The following is an 18985-nucleotide window of genomic DNA, read 5'->3' on the forward strand; positions in this document are numbered from 1 at the left end:
AAAAAAAAAAAAAAAAGAAAAAAAAATCTACACGTCACATCAGTCCCCAGATGCAGTCTACACCAAAGAAAAAAAAATGAATAATTCAATCAAACTGTGCATAGTCTCTAAGGCACTAAATCTATTGCACTTAAAGAAACGAAGGGTAATTACCGCTATAGAATTAGAATAAGGCCAGAGCGCGCAGGGATCCCAGGGTCTGTAAACTCCACGGTCAAATAAAGTTTCACGTATTTAATCCTTTGACAACCCCAATGTAAACTAAAGGGGAGGATCAGAACTTATTCCGGTTGGGTTTGAGAATGCTTGAAGTGAATGTTACAGAAGCAGAGCGCCCGTGATCTGTGACAAACACAATGCGAGGAAGTCGAAGTGTTTCACTGCATCACCTCCAGGGTCCGTTCCCCCCTCCCTAACGAAGAGCAGACCACACTCCCACCGGCTTCTGCCGCTCTCTGCAAGTGCAGCGGGAATCGCTGGCAGCCAGCAGCCGCCTTACCTGCTAGATCGCCAACGACGCCTGACAAAAACTCAGGCTAAGAGGCAATTTTGTCCCACGCTTTGGCGGAGGGAAGCCACGGGGGATTCGCAGCAGCGAGGATTGACTCGAAACGCTGCCCCTGACTCGCGGATTCGCGCTGGGCTGACTTTGGGGACTGCCCGCCGGGGGCGGGGGGAGCGCGCTGGGGAGCGGATCCCAGCTGGGCGGGCGGTAGCAGCGGCGCTGCCGGAGCCCCGCGACACAGCGGCCGGGCCGGGCCGGAGGAGGGCCGCACTTCTCCCTCTCCTACCTCTAACGGTGCGCTCTCGGCTCGGAGGTAAGATGACTCTATATTGTGTTTATTCTCTCCGGGTGACTCAGGTCCCAGGGGCATGCTTCTGTATTAATGAGGGCGGCGGCGGCACGGGGCCGTGTCTCAGATCGTTATACTGAAATCAAGCCGGAGTTTAACGTCGGTATCTGCCGCTTTGCACTTTCAATCGCATTCTTTGTAAACTTCTCCTGGGAGGCTGGGGGAGGAGAGAGAGAAGGGGAAGAAAAACAACCTCAGGTGAGACCGCACCGTGACGCTGACACAGACCGCTCTAATTCAGCGCGGCTTTGTGCCGGCCGGGAAGATTCAAACACCTTCCACTGACGCAGAGCATCGCGCAGCTCCTGTACTCGAGCTCCTTTAATAGGCAGTTCTGATTTATCCAAAACATTAACGGAACTGTTATTCTAATAAAGGTAAACTAGAAAACACGCTCGCCTCTCCGCTCACTCGGGCTTTGTTTACGTGCTTAAAACGCCACCGTGAGGCCGGCGCGTGTAAAGCAGCGAGAGCAGCCGCCTGCCAAGGGGCTCTCGGATTAGCACTTCGCAAAGCAAAACAAACAGCGGTAGCGGCAGCGCGAAAGTCATCGAAGAATCCGCTGCCGGCGGGCGCGGGGCCGGGAAACTCCGCCGTGGGAGCGTCGCCCGGGCCCCCGCACGCACAGGGACACGCGGGTGAGGGAAAGAAGGGAGGAATTGAAGACTTAGAAACGGAAAACACAATGCGAAGAAAAAAGGCAAGGGTATTCCCCGCCCTCCTGCTTGGGGGCAGAAAGGAGCGGCCCCACGCGATCCTCGGCCAGCGGGAAGCAGCCCCGGCCATTCCCTAAGGGCTCCGGGCAGCGCTGCCGTCACCGCTGCCTCGCCCGGCCCGGTCCCGTCCTCGGGCACACACAGGCCGTTCCCGTTGCCCGGGCTTTCTTAGAGGTTTAACTTCACAAGTCTTCCCGGGGATTTCGATTCACAGGCTAGGTTAGTAATCTACACTCGATTCACGTAGTAGAAGGCAAATTAAAAAAGATAAAGACTAAGCTGTTAGACCCACAAGCAGTGTTTGGAGTGACACTGCTTCAAGTTGCAGACGAGGCTCAGCACAAGGAGATTCCTGGGCACGCTCCAGGCACAAGGAAGCTATAAGGAAGAGAAGAGCAGCGGGAGGCAGGTGCTGTTCGATGGGAGCACAGCGTATTACCACGCACCGCTGCTCCCAGCCCTGCTCTCGCAAAGAGCCCTGAGCCGGGAAGGTGCGATGCCCAGGGACTCGGCATCTGGTCGGAGCGATGCTCTCCGCAAAGCACCGGGAAGCATTCAGCACGCCCAGGTGTCCCGTCACCAGCAGGGCACTAACTGCACCGGCAAAGCTGAAGTCACTGAGCTCTTGGCTACGAGTTGCATTGGCAGAGTAAGCAAATGAATCATGAGAGTGCTATTAAGAAGCTCCAAATAGTAATAATACCAAAAAAAAAAAAAAAAAAGTAATCATCATTTTCAGTCAAGGCACTCCAAGATGAACAATTATTTCAAACATCCATTTTCACCAGCAATTCAGAGCTGTGCAGGAGACACCCATGGCAGCCATCCATCCCAGGGCCCACTTCCTTGCATACACACCTGCAGGGCCCCCTGTGCTGCTGCACAATCAGGGAGAGCTGAGCGTGACTTGCACAAGGGAAGGACACAGAAGCACTGTACCCCCCTATCTGAGGAGCTGAAAAGACACACGTGCTAAGGACTCCTGGTAGCCCACATTAGTGCTGTCTTATGTGGCAGCCCAGAGTATATTTTCAAAGCTCCTGACCTAACTACTACAGTACAAACAAGATACTATGTGAAAACAAACAAACAAAAAAGCCAACAAAGGCCAGAATAAAAACACAAAGCTGCTTTTGACCTGAGGACTGGCCCACATTACAAATAAATTCATTGCCACTAAGCCACATGCATATGACACAGGAACAGAAAGAAAGTGAATACTCAGGATCACCAGTGATTTTGTATTTTATATTCCTACTGCTGTGCACTTCTAAAATGTACTGTTTTTAAGATGTTCCCCTGAGTTTAGAAGTGTCCGGCCTAAGCCACCGCTGGCTGTTCCACTCACTCACAAGTTCAAAGCCCGTTCATGTACAACACATACTTCTTGCTAAAAAGACTAAAACAGTGATGCCAAAATGGACAAACTGTTGAGAAAAGATGAACGCCAGAGGTGAAGACGCCTCCAAAGAGCTCTGGAGGTACAAAGCTTTACCAGCCTGCCCCATTCTGAATGAGGGTTACACATCCCATGGCACACTGCACAGGTGGTATGGCCACCTCCTCCCTTTGATCACCCATAAGAACACGATTTCTAACCAAAACATGCAGTAGTAACTTCTTGCACCAAAGTCAGCTAAGAAGCAAATCACTGTATAAATCTTTCCAAGTGTGTTTTAATATAGCTCACTGAACCTGGAACACTGGGTAGGAACTGCTGAAAGTGTGCAGACTGTTAAGAACTAAAATGCGACATGATCTCAACGTATTTGAACATTCATTTATATGATTTTTTTCCTCCAGCATAATATCAAATTTAAGACCGAAGTACAGTAAATGTGACTCGGCTGCTTTGGAATCTTCCTAAGACAAGTGACTGGAAGATCAAGGTGTTTTATTTCCTATTTGAATCAATGATCAATAAGTCTTATACACCAGAAGCATGAATTTGGACTATAAAGCACACTTTTTTAATAAGTGCAAGTTATACTGAATAAAATAAGTGTGTTTTGAAAGCAAAACTCACTATTTTTTAAGTCGCTGCAATCTGTAATTATGAAGTAACTTGAATAAGGCATCTTACATTGGTCCTAAATTTTTTACCCAAGTAAAACACTCATTGATTCCAGTGTGAGTGTTGCTTGAGTAATAGAGTTCCCTGTCAAACTGCTAAAATCAGCTAACTTCTAAAAGCCTGCAGCTTGATGGAGTGGCATGATTATACTGAAAGTATGTATTTAATATGGAAAAAATAATTCACATTACCAGGCAAAAGGTTTTTAGCATTTACAATGAAATAAGGGGGTAACATAAGTAGATGCTGTGAGTGGGTTTCTAGTTCTGTGTCTGGTCACACAGACTCTCGTTCTTGTGGCTTTACTTGTATAAGTGCATCAGTACTCGTGTCACAAACATGTGAGGTTTAGCATCTGGGACAAAAGAAATAGGAATACGTGGGCTCTCAGTATTCTCTAGCAAAACAAGACTATCTGTAAGTCAGTTACAGCAAATTGCACCGTAGCTGTTCTTTCTGAGATGTTGAATTTAAAAGTTTGTGACTGATGATACACATTTTATTTGTCATGAGCTCCTTATCAACATGGTGTATCACAGTTAGATTTTAAGAGACGTTCTCGTAACAATTAGAACTCCTTTACAAAAACACCAACGCCAAGCAAATGGAAAATGCTGAAACACACCTTGTTCTCAGGTTTTGTTTTTATCAAGTGTTGAAAGCTTAATTCTAATAAGAATAATAAGTAAATAAATGTTAACTCTGCCCGGTGCTATTAGCATAGTTGAAATTGCAGTTTATAAATTTTTGAGAGCATCGGCATCATGATATGGTTGTCATAGAAACTGGGACAATATGTCATTTCAATTAATTTTACATGCAGTGATGCTGAGGTCTGTGTAACAAATCTTTTGAGAAGTTATGGAAGTAAATATAGAAAAGCGGGAATAAAAAATACAAGCAAGTAAAGCAAGTAACTGTAACCTCCAATTATGATTTAATTAACAGAACAGGAAGGGTTCTAAATTACTGTTAAAACTATAATCCAGCACATAGTTGAAGAAACTAGTTAAGGAGACTCTGACTTTGAAAAGCACTGAAGTTTAAAAGACGAAAGATAGGAAAATTCAGACTATGACTGAAAATGGAATGCTTCAATGTGAAGCAGATTTGGACAAAATATTATAAAGAAAAAAAGAAAGATTTATTCCTGTTTAAAAACTATAATATATAAAATAGTTTCAAACCATGAATGGTCCCCTTTGTGTAAGAATCAAAAAGTCAAAATTGTTCCAAATCCAGAACCATAACACAATAGCAAGAAAAGAAGCTTTAGAGGTAGGAAATGTAACATGAATAGATTTATTTTTCCTGTAGAACGCAGCTACTGTGTGATACAAACGCTACCTTAGGTAAATTATTGCCAGACACACTCAACTGCCATTAATGACTTGATTATTAAAGCAGAAAAGCTAACCAAAATAAAGGCAGTGTTTTGTTCTTTAAGAAAATACCATAATTGTTTTTTAGCAGCAGAAAATGTACTTATTTCTTTTTGCCGTTATACGACAGCATCAGCATATACCCTTGTTCTCACATTGCATATATGACATGATACCTAATCTAGCAGTTTATAAATGAAAAGAAAAAAAAATACTGAGCACATCCTAGAACAAAATGTATGTTTTCAGATCCTTTTACACTGTAATTAATAATTACATAAGTATATTTTGTTTAAATGTACTGAGTTGCTACACAGATTAGAATATGCAAGACCTTTCAAAGTGAGACATGAAACAAGCCTGTTTGTAAGTAAATAGAAACTATCACTATTAAAAACAAAACTAAAGACAGGAGGGGGGTGAGGGGAGAGGAAAACATTAAATAAGAAAAAATATCAGCCTGAAGAAGCTATTTGCAGTGGGAGAGGAGAAGCATCTAGAGCTCGCCTCTCTGATAGGATTAAGGAGCGCTACAAAAGCAGCATTTAAATCTCTAGTTTTCCCTGACAATTAACAATGAAAAGCAGATGTTTACAAAGCTATTTTACATGCTGGTTTATAAGATGCTAAAAGATGGTTTGTGGATGGTAAGAAGGAAGAGCTGGATAACTGCTTGTCTGGTGTATATTTAAAAGCATTTTCATTGGCTCAGTTATTGTTAATAATGAAAGAAACACTTTGCGCTGTATGGCTGTGACTATAGAAAACTGCCGTCATAAAGTCCTCAACAAACTCTTAAGATGCAATTTACAAAGATAATAATAACACAGAATTATTTCACTTCTCTGAATGCTACACATTTGCATACCAGGACTGTGTACAATATACTCATAATGCACATTCATAACAACAAGGACTTCTTAACACTGCAATAGCACAAGATCTGTGCATTAAAAATCTACAGTTCCGAGTTTTCCTTTTTGGTGGGAAACCATTTGTCTGTATAAGCCAGATGCTCTGCAGCTACACAGGATAAGACCATATTCAATTCTACACCTTTATTGAATATGATCATACTAAAAAATATATGGAACACTGGAAGATAGCAACATTATGAATCACCCTCACATAGAAATATGGCAAGTGGACCTGTCACAGAAATTTAAGAGCTCTGGTCTCTAACTGTGAGTCAGGAGATGTGGGTTCTATTCCTGGCTGTGCTACAAACCTACAGTGTTTTTGAACAAGTCACTTACACCAAGTCACTTGAGCAAAATAAAAAATACAAAAATGCAAAGAATGCATGCCTCAAGCTCCATTTAGACAGATCCCTATCTGCTTATATCGGATGCAGGCAAATGTAGGCATATGTTTGGGGGAAGCTGGGGCCTATCCTTCTGGCTTTTTCATCTTCTTACCCTGTTTTTCTACACGGAGTGAGATTGTTGGGAGACATAACCCATAAAAGATTCCTCACATTAATTATATTTATGCGTAACGAGATTCCCATTAAAAGTCCCAGCTCTGCAGAGACTCACATGCATGTTTCACTTCACACATTTGTAGCAGTCCCATTTACTCTAATGGAATTATTCACTCTGTGTAATTCCAGGCATATAAACTTCAGCAGTATCAGGAACTAAACTGATGGAATAGATAACGTGTAAAAATACTCATGCAAGTTAGTAATGAGGCTCAGGCTTCACATCTTTGAAGACCTATGTCACACACAGTAGGACTATGCATTGCTCTATGACTGCAGTCTGGTAGAAGCACGAGGACTACACAGCCAACTTGACATTAAGTATTTTGGCTATCTTATCATACATACATTTTCAGAACAAACAAAAACCTCTTTGTGCCAGGTAAAATAATTCAAGAAAACCTTTCGTTTTAATCATAAAAGGTAATCATAAATCACCAATGTGTTACCACCATCCAAGCTGGTTTTGGTTTTCTTACCTCAGACACTGAATAAATTTAAACTTCTGTTAGTGCTTGTTATTCCTATTATTTGCTCAGTTATGAATTAATATATGGCACTAAAGTACAAAAATATTTAATTTATGTTAGGCGGCCTGATTTAATTTCTTCGACGGACTCTTAAACAACTCAGTTCCCATCTACAGGCTATTCTCTTGGAGCAAAATTATGCTACATATGTAAAACGTATATATGCAAAGCAGGTCAAGTTCCCATCTTGCAGATACAGCCATACTACAGTTCACTGCTCCCAGTTAAAACTAAATATGCATATAAACGTTTATAAAACTGGGGCAGAAAGTAGCAGTCTTCCTGATCTGGATGGATTTTTACACAAATTACAAATAACATTATTTACACTGAAACCTAACAGCAAGGTACTACTGAAAATATTTTGTGTACCTTTCAAAAATCACCACGGGGAAAATACCTTCTCAGCAGCTGGTATTTGATAGGGGAGATAAGGACAAACAAAGGAAGCAACATCTATCTCAGCCTGAAACAGCCTGTGCTGGTGTTACACTCATGCCAAGCACCACAACAGCTAACACAACCCATATCATAACTGCCAATTCTTTTTATTTATTTTTTTTTTCTGGTGCCAGCTTCCTAAGCTCAGAGACACAAAAAGTATCCTCCCTTCTCACTCCTCCCCCCCCACAGAAATTAGCCTCCTGGCTGAGTCCTTGAATTCTTGCCTGCCACAATCTGAGAGGAGGGAGGCACAATTTGCCTCTTAATATTTCACCTCTCACTATTTTGGCATTATTTTAATTCCATGGTATTTTAATAATAGGGACTGGTTAGGATTTCTTTCTTAAACAAATAAAATGTCTACGACTAAGGGTTCTGTTCTTATGATTTTCCTTCTTTTTTTTTTTTTTTTTTTTTTTTCTTTTTTCCTCTCCCTTTCCCGTTCTTAACACGTGTTTCAATTAGCTTTCTAATTTATGCAACAGAAAGGCATGCCCAAGGTGAACATTTTGATTTTAAAAAATAATAATAAAAATGGAAGCATTCGCAGCCTCCAGCATAGAAAGCTCTTGCTCACAGAAGTTGGGATTTAAAATAAAATTATGATGAGCAAAAGGAAAACACTACAGAATCAGCCATGGAGCCATCACCCCCAAATCTCCAGCTCTTATGAACAGAAGTCACTAGCTTCTTTAGAATAGTCATTTTTCAATCAAGTATTGGAATCTGAAGGTATTTCAAGTGTCACAGCTTCTGCTTTTGCTTTTCCTTTCCAGAACTCGTAATTGCAAGGAAAAACTGTTATTCTTCCAATGTACAAAGTTAGGGACATTTGACTGTGGAATTAGATGTATTAGATTTGATTGCATACGCATCTATTGTGGCCACATGTGATGAACATTCTGTAAAATATCCTGCATAACCACCATGTTCAGCACAGGTAACAGTTCCAAAGGAATAGCAAAAAAATATACATTCTAACGTACTTTCCAAGGTTCTATGTTAAAGAATTTATTAAGGCCTATTTAAAAGAGAAAGAATAAGATAGGTGCTCTAAATGTAGTATACCATACTGAATCCTTTTTTTTTTTTTTTAAATCCTTGAACTTTGGATTCTAAAAACCCCAGCTCTCTCTCATTGAGTATTTGGCACACTTGTTTTCTAAGAGTGGGATTCAAACTTTTCAAAGCCTTTACATGAGGAACTTGCTTCTTTTTGCTAAAATAATTAATGAAAGATAGGAATCCTTTGATTTAGGGAGAAGTTTTATTTTGTGGAGAATATTAAGGGATTTTACTGTTGATATTTTCACATTAATATACATTATTTATCTCCACAGGGTGGCGAAAAAGAGAAAATTGCAAAGACTTACTGGGTGGCAGGAAGTGGGATTCACTATAATCAGCAGCAGCGGGGGACTCTTTGAGGTTATGTTGCAAGATATATTCAAGATTTTAGCAGAAAGAAAATAATTGCATTTAATATTGTGCTGGTGGGAAATCGCATATGCTCAGTCTTTTCCAGCTTTTATACTTGCATTTAGATTTAGCCTCTTGCCCTTAAGATGCTACTCCTTAAGCTTTGGAGACAATTTTTGTAGTACGGTTACACTGAGGATGTTATATTATTAGCCAGGAAGATCTTTACACCATTTGGATATTTTTTTCTTACAGAATTTACCAAAGTTTTGTGAACACACTCTCTGGACAAAACAAACAGCTCTGTGTTCAATAACTAAGCTATTTCTAACCCAAAATTAATTTTCCAGCACTATGTTTCAATTTCTTTTTCCATGAAAAAGACAGAAACAATGTGCTTTCTCAGATACTTGCTTAAAAGTTCTTCCTGGATCAAATCACCATCACTTCTACCATTCATAGCTTTTTTAGAATGGATGCTGTTCTTTCTGTACAAAGAGTAACTGATAAGCTGATGAAATAATTGAAGTTTCTTACTACAGAAAAAACTGTCAGTCTTGTGAAGCTTTTCTACACTTAAGTGGGAAGAAAATTTGTGCATATGACAAACTAGCATCAGGGCTCAATTATAACTCAGATAACTTCAGGAAATTATGTAGGTCACTCTGAAAAACAGCCTTCACGACACGCTCGTAAAAATCTGCACCAGTAGAGGAGACCCACTGTCACCCAGAGGTTTGTACCCCCCCCCTCACCGTTCCCACAGCCACTGGTTGGTTTCCAGAAGCATTCAGCAAATGTTGATGAATGCCAGTGGGTGTCATTTTTTTCCAGCCTTTGCTTCATTTGTACTTCCATGTCAGATGCCATTATGTAAGACTGCCCCTCCCCCCCCCCCCCCCCCCGCTGCCATCTGCCACGCAGCAACAAAATATAATGAAATATTAGCAGGAAGGTTGACTCTCTACTACCACACCACCAACATCTGCTCCTGACATTGTGGACCAATATAACAAAATAGGAAGCATTACTTTTGGAGCTGCCCTTGTAAGAGTAGCTGTTCAGTCTAATTATGTAGAATTCTATTGAAATAAAACACATTAATACAGAATGGCATCTCCATCATCTGTTTCAGTATTATCCTGTTCTGCCCATAATTAACTATGTAGAAAAGAAAAACTGCCCACTGTCTGGCCTATCCTTTCCTCTGACTAAAGAAATAAATAATTTAAATCAATAAAATATAGGTATTTTGTTAAAGGTGAGAAGAGTTATGTCTTGTATGACTACTGCAACCCTTGACTAGGTTCAGCATTTACCTTTTGTAGTTCCCCTGCTTTGTGTGACTAGAATACGAACCACATGGTAGACTTTCAGTTATGTAAAATGCTAAAGGAACACTGATCATCTACATTCCATGTAGATCTACCTAATCTTCTTCTACGAGAAGATGCACATTTCAGGTAAGCATATGAAATTATTCTTACATGAAAATCTTGTAGAGCATTCCTTACCTTAACTGTATTGCATTGTCATTTTTCTATTTAAATATCAATAAAAAATATATACATGTGTATAAAAACATATGATCAACTTCTGAAATATGAAACACACCAGATCTGGGCTGAGTACTGACAAAGACCTGTAGGTGTCGGCAAAAAGACTTTACCTGGAAGTTGTATGTTGAAGGAAGAGATGAGGAAAATAATATTTCATTCAAGAAAAACCTTCTTAAAAGTGACATTGAGGCTAAACAATTTAATTTGTAAACCCTAATAACTGTACTTCACAAGCTGCAGTTCCACTGTTAATTTATGCGGCTTGATGGCTGGCATCAAATAATTTACCTTCATGGCTCCACCCTCACTATCAGCACTAATATTAAGTCAGCTAAAGAAACATATCTCTGTTGTGGAAGAGGAGCTGTTGTGATTTGAAAGCAGCTACACAAAAGCTATGGCTGACCCAAGAGGAGATAGAAAGAAAGTGAATAGATGCTGGTATGGAGATTGTATCACTACTTTTAGCTTGAAGGAAAGAGTGGAACTGTAGCCTACTGATGTGATCCTGTTGCACATTAAACAGACAAATGTTCAGTTAATATAGTCTTGCCTCCCATTCTTTCTCTACCAACTAAGCATTTCTGTTCTTTCCCTTGCATCAGCACTAACACCCACACAAGTGCACAGGAGCCAATTCAGGGAGGTGACTTGTCTGGAAGCTAACCCCACAAAAGTTGTTTTAAAAAAAGAAATGCACAACCAAACAAAAAAAACTTTTCAACCAGCTTTGCTCCAAGGAGCAATTCACAAAATGATCACACAAGAGCTAGTGCCAGCACAATGGAGAAGGTGGAAACACAGAGCCAGAGGCAATAGAAGAGAGGACAAGGCAGCCCAGACTTAGATCAACTCCAGCTGTGATGGACCTGGAGCCAGAGCCAGCCTGACCACTTACAAGCTTCCTCTAAAACCTCTGCACTTTCTTTGAAAACACTGTGATAGAACGAGTATGTATTCAGAGTTTAAATCACCAAGATGCCAAAGAAAAACAAGGAATAAAATCAAGAAGCTTACTTGAACACTGAATGAGGCAGAAGCAAGAGAAAAAACAAAACACCATGGTCTTAAAGTTCTGTAGCATAGTTTCTGTAGAATGTAATAGGCAAGGACAAATCATTCCTGACTTGAGTACTGGAGCTATACAGACCACATTTTTGAGTGAATTTCCACTTTCTAAGCCTTCATCGTGTATTTTTGGGCTGACAGGAACACACAAGCATTGGCTTCTGAAAGCATTATTTTTAGTTCGCAGGACTCCATATCATTATAAAACATATTATTCCATGTATTTTTTTTTAAGACAACTAAAACAAATAAATGTTTTAGTAAGATAGTTAGATAAGGTAGAGACAGCTTGAGAAGGACTGGAAATGTCTGAGACTGAGCAAACCAGGAGAAAGCATTGGGCCAGAGTTAACAGTGCTGTAGACTGAACTTCTTTTCTCTATGCAGGCACGTTAACTTTGCCATCTCGCATCCACAAAAATGTGAATCTTTTGTCACTTGAGGATATATAGGCTTTCAGAACAAATAAAGGGACCCTAGCTTAAGTTTTAAGGACAACAATGTAAGACATGATCAAATAATGGTAAGCTGAATTTAAAAGAAGGTAGAAAAGTCCTTATTTACAGGGAAATAAAATTAACAACAAAAAGATCTCTAATATAGCATTCACACTATAAATAAAAGAAGCAATGTCTCCACTTCTCCACTGATGGTTACAGTAGCAATGCTATGAAAAACATAAAAATGTCTGTAAAACCTGAATTTTCTTAAAGCTTTGGAAACTGACAATTGACAAAAACCGAAGGGAGACTATAAAGGGCTGGCATGTTAATTCCTGAAAGAGAACCATCTATTTGAAAGTAACTTCGATTAGCTCAGCAAGCCAGCTGCACAGAGACTGACTCAGACCACTGAGATATTTGAGCAGTTTGTGTGTTCAAAGTACTTAAGTAAATACAAAGATATTACTAGGTTTAGTTTGTCTATCTGCAGCCTGTACTAGCTGGAAGGAAGCTAAAACTGTCACCAATTTAGAGGAAAAAAGATAAAAATGCTAAAAAATTGTAATGACCATGTGACTTGTCATGAGTGCCCATAATGAAGAACTGTAACAGACAGCAGTGACACTTGGTATTGTGAAATTTCTGGTGCTAAGAATACATATTGACTAGCTAACAACTCTAAATTTAAGTAGGATAATGTAGTATTTACATACATGTTTGTGTTCCCACTGTTGTAGTATTTTCCTTTCCTGAAGTATAAATGTTTCAGACCCTTTCCTGAAAACTTAGGAATTATCAACCATGTATAAATGATCCGGGAGCATAAAAAGATTTCAAAGTTTGGAATGAACAGCAACATACTTTAATAGTTAACACAAACATTTGAACATAAGATGGGACCAAAATGCCTGCTTCTAAAGGACAGCAGTAGAGAGAAGCAAGGACAGAGCATAAAATGATACGTTGAGGAGAAAAGCTGGGAAGGAGCTGTCAAAGGAATTCAAAGAGAAAAGGGATCAGAAGCAATTCACATGAAATGAATTTGTTTTCAGAACTGGACAATTCCAGGATTCTAGTTTTCCAGAAATAAAAGTTTCTCAGAAATCTTTTAATGTGAGACTTTCCCAATGCTGTGTACAGCCACTGTGGGGAGGTGAGGAAAGGATAGGAATCAGCTTTCTGAAGCATTGATGCTGGCCATAAAAACAAAGCTTAGTTGATATAATCCCATTTGGATATTTATTTGCTTATTTTTATCTTGGATAGCAAGCAGAAAACATCCTGGTAAGGGGAAATACATAGCAACCAGGAGAACAGGATAGTATATCTGAATCTGGGGAAATGAAGTATGGGCTTTAATGACACCTGTAAATCCCATCCCTTTCTGGTCTGTTTTCTTTATGGAGTTTTGGTAGCAATCTTCAAAACCAAATTCAGTTTCACTGAGCAGATCACGTCAGCTGAGTTCAAACTGCCTGCAGGAGCACAGCTCGAGGATTCAACCACACCTAGCGGTTAAATTAGATTAGATCAGCTTTAATTACATTTTTCCTTAGGGAATTTGTCACAGAGACAGGACAGTCCTTTTTCATTTGTTTAAAAAAAAAAAAAAAAGGCAGAAACTCTTAACAGCAGAAAGACAGTAAAACATAGAAATGAGAATATAAGAACCACAAAATGCCTTTCTTATTTACAGTATTTTAACATAAAAAACATAACTCTTGTCTAAGTCAATCATCACAGAGTTCCAGCTCTTTTAATCAGTGTGTTGGTATACAAAGTGAGGCAACCCTGGGGCTGCTATCTCCACAGTTGTTGTTCAGGCAATGTTTTGCAATTCCCCATGCTGTGTAGCACACGATTATCCAAGCTGGCGTACATCTTCACATTCCTACCAACACACTGAATTATGATACACATACAGAAAACATTACCATAACATGATTATGAAATAACCACCCTAAATTAGTAGATGGCACGTAATATTCCGAAAGCATGAAGTATTCCCTACCTAAAATGTACAGATTATTACAAGTCAGGAGAGATCAGTGATCTCTTTTTAGGATGAGTTCGTGACATGAAATTATTCTCTTTATTGGATGGTAGACATCAGGAGAATTCATGGGTGGATCAGTGGATCAGATTTTAAACTCTGCTAGATTCACTCACCTCCTGCAGTACCCTAAAGAAATATGTTGTTTCTTGATGAATACAGAAGAAATAAAGCAATTCATAAAACAAAACAACAACAACAACAACAACAAGACAAACAAACAAAAAAACACATAGTGAAGTCAAGGTTAGCAAATGCCTCCAAACACAGCGAGTATAAATTGCCTTATAGAAGCAACAGTAAGGCAGATAATCAGTATGAAAGGACATTCAATATTGGAGTTGTATTTTTATTTATTTATTTATTTATTTTAAACAGACTGAAGTCAGTGTTCAGCTCACTCTCAAAATTTACACTGCCCTGTGGAAAGACACAGAACAGGCAAAATCCCTGGACAACAAAGAGAAACACAAACAAATTCTTCCTTTCTAAATGGTCACCAAGATGCACAAGTCAATTAATTACACTGCTAGAATATGAACTAGGTTACTTTGCTTACTGGTAATGTGTAAACTTGAAAATATTCCACACTGAAGGTCCACTTTCCAGGCATGCTGTCCTATACTAGGCTTGAGAATCTTTCCCTGCACAAGCATTAAAAATGCTTTCAGGTCACAGACACACCATACATTTCTCATGAACTATAAGTGTGAACACTTGAAGTTCAGAATTCTTAATGAAATTACTTGTAGCTATAGATTGTCTTTTGGTATCTCACAATTTTAAAGTAATTTAAAAAATCCAGTAGTTGCATTTTTACATGTTAAAATGGAAATGGTTATGGTTCCAATCTGCTTCTCATAGCATGTAAAAATATCACATATACATAATTCTGGTAGATTCTGTGCTTTATTATATTAGCATTTACTGGGGGGGGGGGGGGGGGGGGGGGGGGGGGAGGAATCAAGTAATCTTTCTGGCTTTCTGGCCAGAAGTTTATGAACTATATTTGGAAAGCTGGTCTATAAATCAAGCAAACAATTCCACCATCAATTACTTTCTCTCTTGCTTCAAAGTATCTATTGCAACACAGAGATGTCATTAAACAGGATAGCAGAAAGAAGCTACACAATAATATTTGCCCAACTTGTTTCAATTTTCATTTACTTCAATATAGTATAACATACTTCCAAGTCAGTAATCAGTAATCTTAAATTTGAAATTCCTTATCTACTTTTCACCATCAAAAATACAAGGTATTTCAAAACAATTGTTATTTTAGTAATGTTGCAGATATTACAGTTTCATTAGGAATGAAAAAGAAATGAATTATATTGCTATCCAAGAACAGTGTAAATTACAAACAACAAAACCACCATCAAAAAATTTTAAATGACCTACATTAAATATCTAAGACTGTTATCTGTGCTCAGATGCTCAACAGTTCAACATTCAAACTGCATTTTTATGTCTCCTACAGAATAAATTCAGTTACTTCAGCAGGTTTACAAAATTACCAGAAAGCAGAAACCTCTACCCACAGATGCATGCCATAATAGAAGACCTTGCTACATTGTTCTCTAGCACCTCTAACTCTTACTGGTATCTGCATACATACAGCTTTCCTTGCCTTTCTGCACATCTTAGGTATTACTAAAACTCAGATCAAGATTAGGACACCTACACACTTTAAAGTAAAACCTGTTCATTAATAAGCTAAAAGAGCCAGGCTAAGACCACAATGTGAGCTTCTCCCTTACTGCTAACAGCTTGCCTTCACTCACTATGTATAGAAGAATGCTTATAGTAACAAGTTTTCAGATGGTGAGTAAAGGAAGAAACTATTACATCATGTTTCCTTTGCCATCTTAGAATCAAATCACAGAAGTGTGACCAGGGAAATCAATTGTTAGCATTAATCCCAACTCATTACATTCTTAATTCTTAGTTTAGCCATTCACCTAACAAGAAATACATAGAATTTATAAAACTCCATTAAACTTTTGCATGAGATTATAGATACGTTCACATTTTTAACATTGTGTGCATGTGTGTATATTACATTCAGGAAGACATGTGAAGACAAATACATATATAGGGCATAGACAGATACTTGTGTGTACTTCTAGGTGAAATCAAAACATTTGGAAAGAAGGAAAAAATTCCTTGTTTGACCGCCCTCATTACGTATTAGTGGGCTGCTCATTCAGGCTTTCCTTAGGAAAATACACGGTCATGAGTTTTAGTACAGGTACATAAAGCAAACAATCAAAAACTTTCTTCAGCAAATTTGTAAAGTAATCCAATCACATAAATTAAAATTTTCTCTTCAGCCTGAAGGAATAAAAGATACATCTTCGGCTCAAATGTTTTAAAATTTATCACCTCAATACCTGCATAAGTAAAAACAATTGCCAGCACTGTAGCCCTTACAAGTGAAATTAGTGCCTGCTATAAGAAGAGGGAAGAGGGGCCTCACAGCACCAAAGAGCTGAGTGCTTTATAACCTTTCTGATACACAGAATCACAGAACTGTAGGGGTTGGAAGGGACCTCTAGAGATCATTGAGTCCAACACCTGGGTCAGTGCTCTCTTTCCTCTGCTATTTCTCTAATACTACTCCTTGCCTTCATGGCAAAAGCTATGGGTTTTATGAAAGTCCAAGTAAAAGCGACCAGTAGTGCAGTATTCTCCCAGAAAGCCAACACACTCATGGAAATAAGGAAATGAAAGCCTGCTCCCAGATTCAGCACCATGCCACAACATGACCTTAGGCAAAGCTTCGCTTCTTGTCTCCATGCTGTTATTTCTGACCAACATCCTTGTTCTGCTTCAAACATGTATGGGTATCACCCACCAGCCATCAAACTGCTGTTGGGATCAGGCATTCACAAAGCAATAGATTAAAACAATGGGAACGCTGTATAGCAGACAAATTACTCTGTTAAGCTATAGTCTATAGTAACAGAGGCACCGACCCCTGAAGGACTTTGCAGAGCCATACTTGCTGCGGATTCAAAATGACCCTTCAGCCAAAGGGGTAAGATTTTGTTCTAGATTTAACCTGTTCTTGTTTTTATACTGTGTTTCCTCAATCATATTTACCCACTGTTGGAATCTGTCTATCACCAAATTACATGTTTTGTTCTTTATGTTATCCAGCCAAGATTTTGTTGGCTTTGTTGCCTAAAGGCACCAGCAGAACAATAAACAGTTCCAAGTAAGCTCCCTTACACAGCAGCAGACATGCTAATAAATGACCTGGTAAAGTCTGATCACAAGTGAAAGGTGCTTGAAATTTATCAGTCCTCAAAACAGATAATTTTTGTTCATTCTGACATAAACTTAATGAAATGTGGATTTTGAAGAAGCCCCATCACTATAAAGCAGAACTAAGGATCCTATTTCTCTGTGGTGTTCAAGAATACTCTGAGTGTTCACTTACAAACATCTGAAATAAAGTGCATAAGCTTGTCAAACAAAAGGCTTATTATAATAGCAGATCCACTGCTGTTAATTTTTACTTTCTCCAGTCCACATTTCTCCTGATTTCTATTAACTAGTTCACTGCCACTGGCAGTCTCTTCACAATTTCATTTGTTACAAAAATAAATAGAAAACCAATTTTAGGTATAACACAAGTAACTTGCTCAAAGTATCTAACACAGCGTTGTTGTTGTTTCTTTCAATATGCAACAATGTTTTCCTCCTAAATATCCAAGAGATAACAGGAACTCCTTATTCAATTTGATTTTTAAAAGCCCAGCCTTTGTCATCCCTTCCTCCCACCCCCCATCCAAAGTTCTCCATGGTTTAAGAGAGCTGGGCAGCAGTAAGAAACACCAGGCTGAAACTACTAAATTAACTGACAGGACAAAGTGTGGACTCAAAAAGGCTTTTTCTTTGTGGGTGTCTTCTAAATCTACCATTAAGTTTTTCCCTGAGTTTATAATGTGTGGGATACAGCGCAAGCACTTGATCACTAGTCACTTCCCTTCACTTCTGTTTCTATGCTGGTTGTTTTTATGTGACTATGTGTGTTTTCTAGGCACATTTGGATCAATTCCCCTACTCAGATCCCAGAATATATGGTAAGAGGTGTTCTATTAAACATTTTTCCAGGTGTCCTAAAATACTACATAACTCCCCCACCCTGAAATAAATAGCTGGTTCATTGAGGTGTTCAGCATCTTTGACATTCTTCACAGCAAAGAAAACTTGCTTAAACAGTTTAAAGTGTGCAGATCAGCACATGTAAGTTACAACTGCTTAAATTAAATGTCCTCTGTGTGGTTTTCAGACTCTCCAAGCATAGATACAGTTAATTGTTTTTCCAATTAGCATTTTTGGAAGTATAGCATTGCCCTCTCTAAAATATTTTTCAAATCGCAACACCTAAAGCAGCTTTATTCTATCTTTAAAAGTACATGCATGCACTTCTCAAATAGAATTAATATCCCATCACATGCTGCAACTACTACGCCTACTGTATGCATGGAGAAACTGAGCTATAGTGTGAGGACTTGATTTATCCTATTCACAAAGGATGCCTGTAGTGTTACTGCAAGGGAAACCCTGACCTTTTGAGACCTTGTGCCTTAACCACTCAACCAACATAAACACCCCATTGCTCATTAATAATTATTTCCTAGAAACAAGCATAGCATACTTGCAAAAGTGCAGCATAGATAAGACTCTGAAACAACTCTTCAGCTGCTTATACTTACAGATATAAACAGCACACAGTTCATAATCCACCTGGAGTTTTCAGAAGGTTTTGATGTCAATGCTGTTCAAACACATCCTCTAAAACACTGAGTTTATAATCCCTCAATATGTGTCAGATAAAGGATTCCTTATTGATCAGAGGCCAGGATTTCGGCATAGGGTAACTCGCAAACTTTAGGCTTTTTGTATTGTTTCTCTTTCCTTGTCTGGCTACTCCTTTTTCACTTTTAAA

At 39.0% G+C, this 18985-nt stretch overlaps 1 protein-coding gene across 1 annotated transcript in view; it reads right to left on the reverse strand.

Moving 5' to 3' along the window:
• The window catches only part of SOX6 (SRY-box transcription factor 6), a 399666-nt gene that overhangs the window by 367233 nt on the left and 13448 nt on the right, over window positions 1-18985 (reverse strand). The window contains exon 3 of the mRNA XM_032444750.1: window positions 792-1011. The gene's annotated coding sequence lies outside the window, so the exon portion shown is untranslated. The remainder of the gene's footprint in view (window positions 1-791; window positions 1012-18985) is intronic.

This window comes from Coturnix japonica, chromosome 5 (assembly GCF_001577835.2).
Source record: "Coturnix japonica isolate 7356 chromosome 5, Coturnix japonica 2.1, whole genome shotgun sequence".
Classification (NCBI taxonomy): domain Eukaryota; kingdom Metazoa; phylum Chordata; class Aves; order Galliformes; family Phasianidae; genus Coturnix; species Coturnix japonica.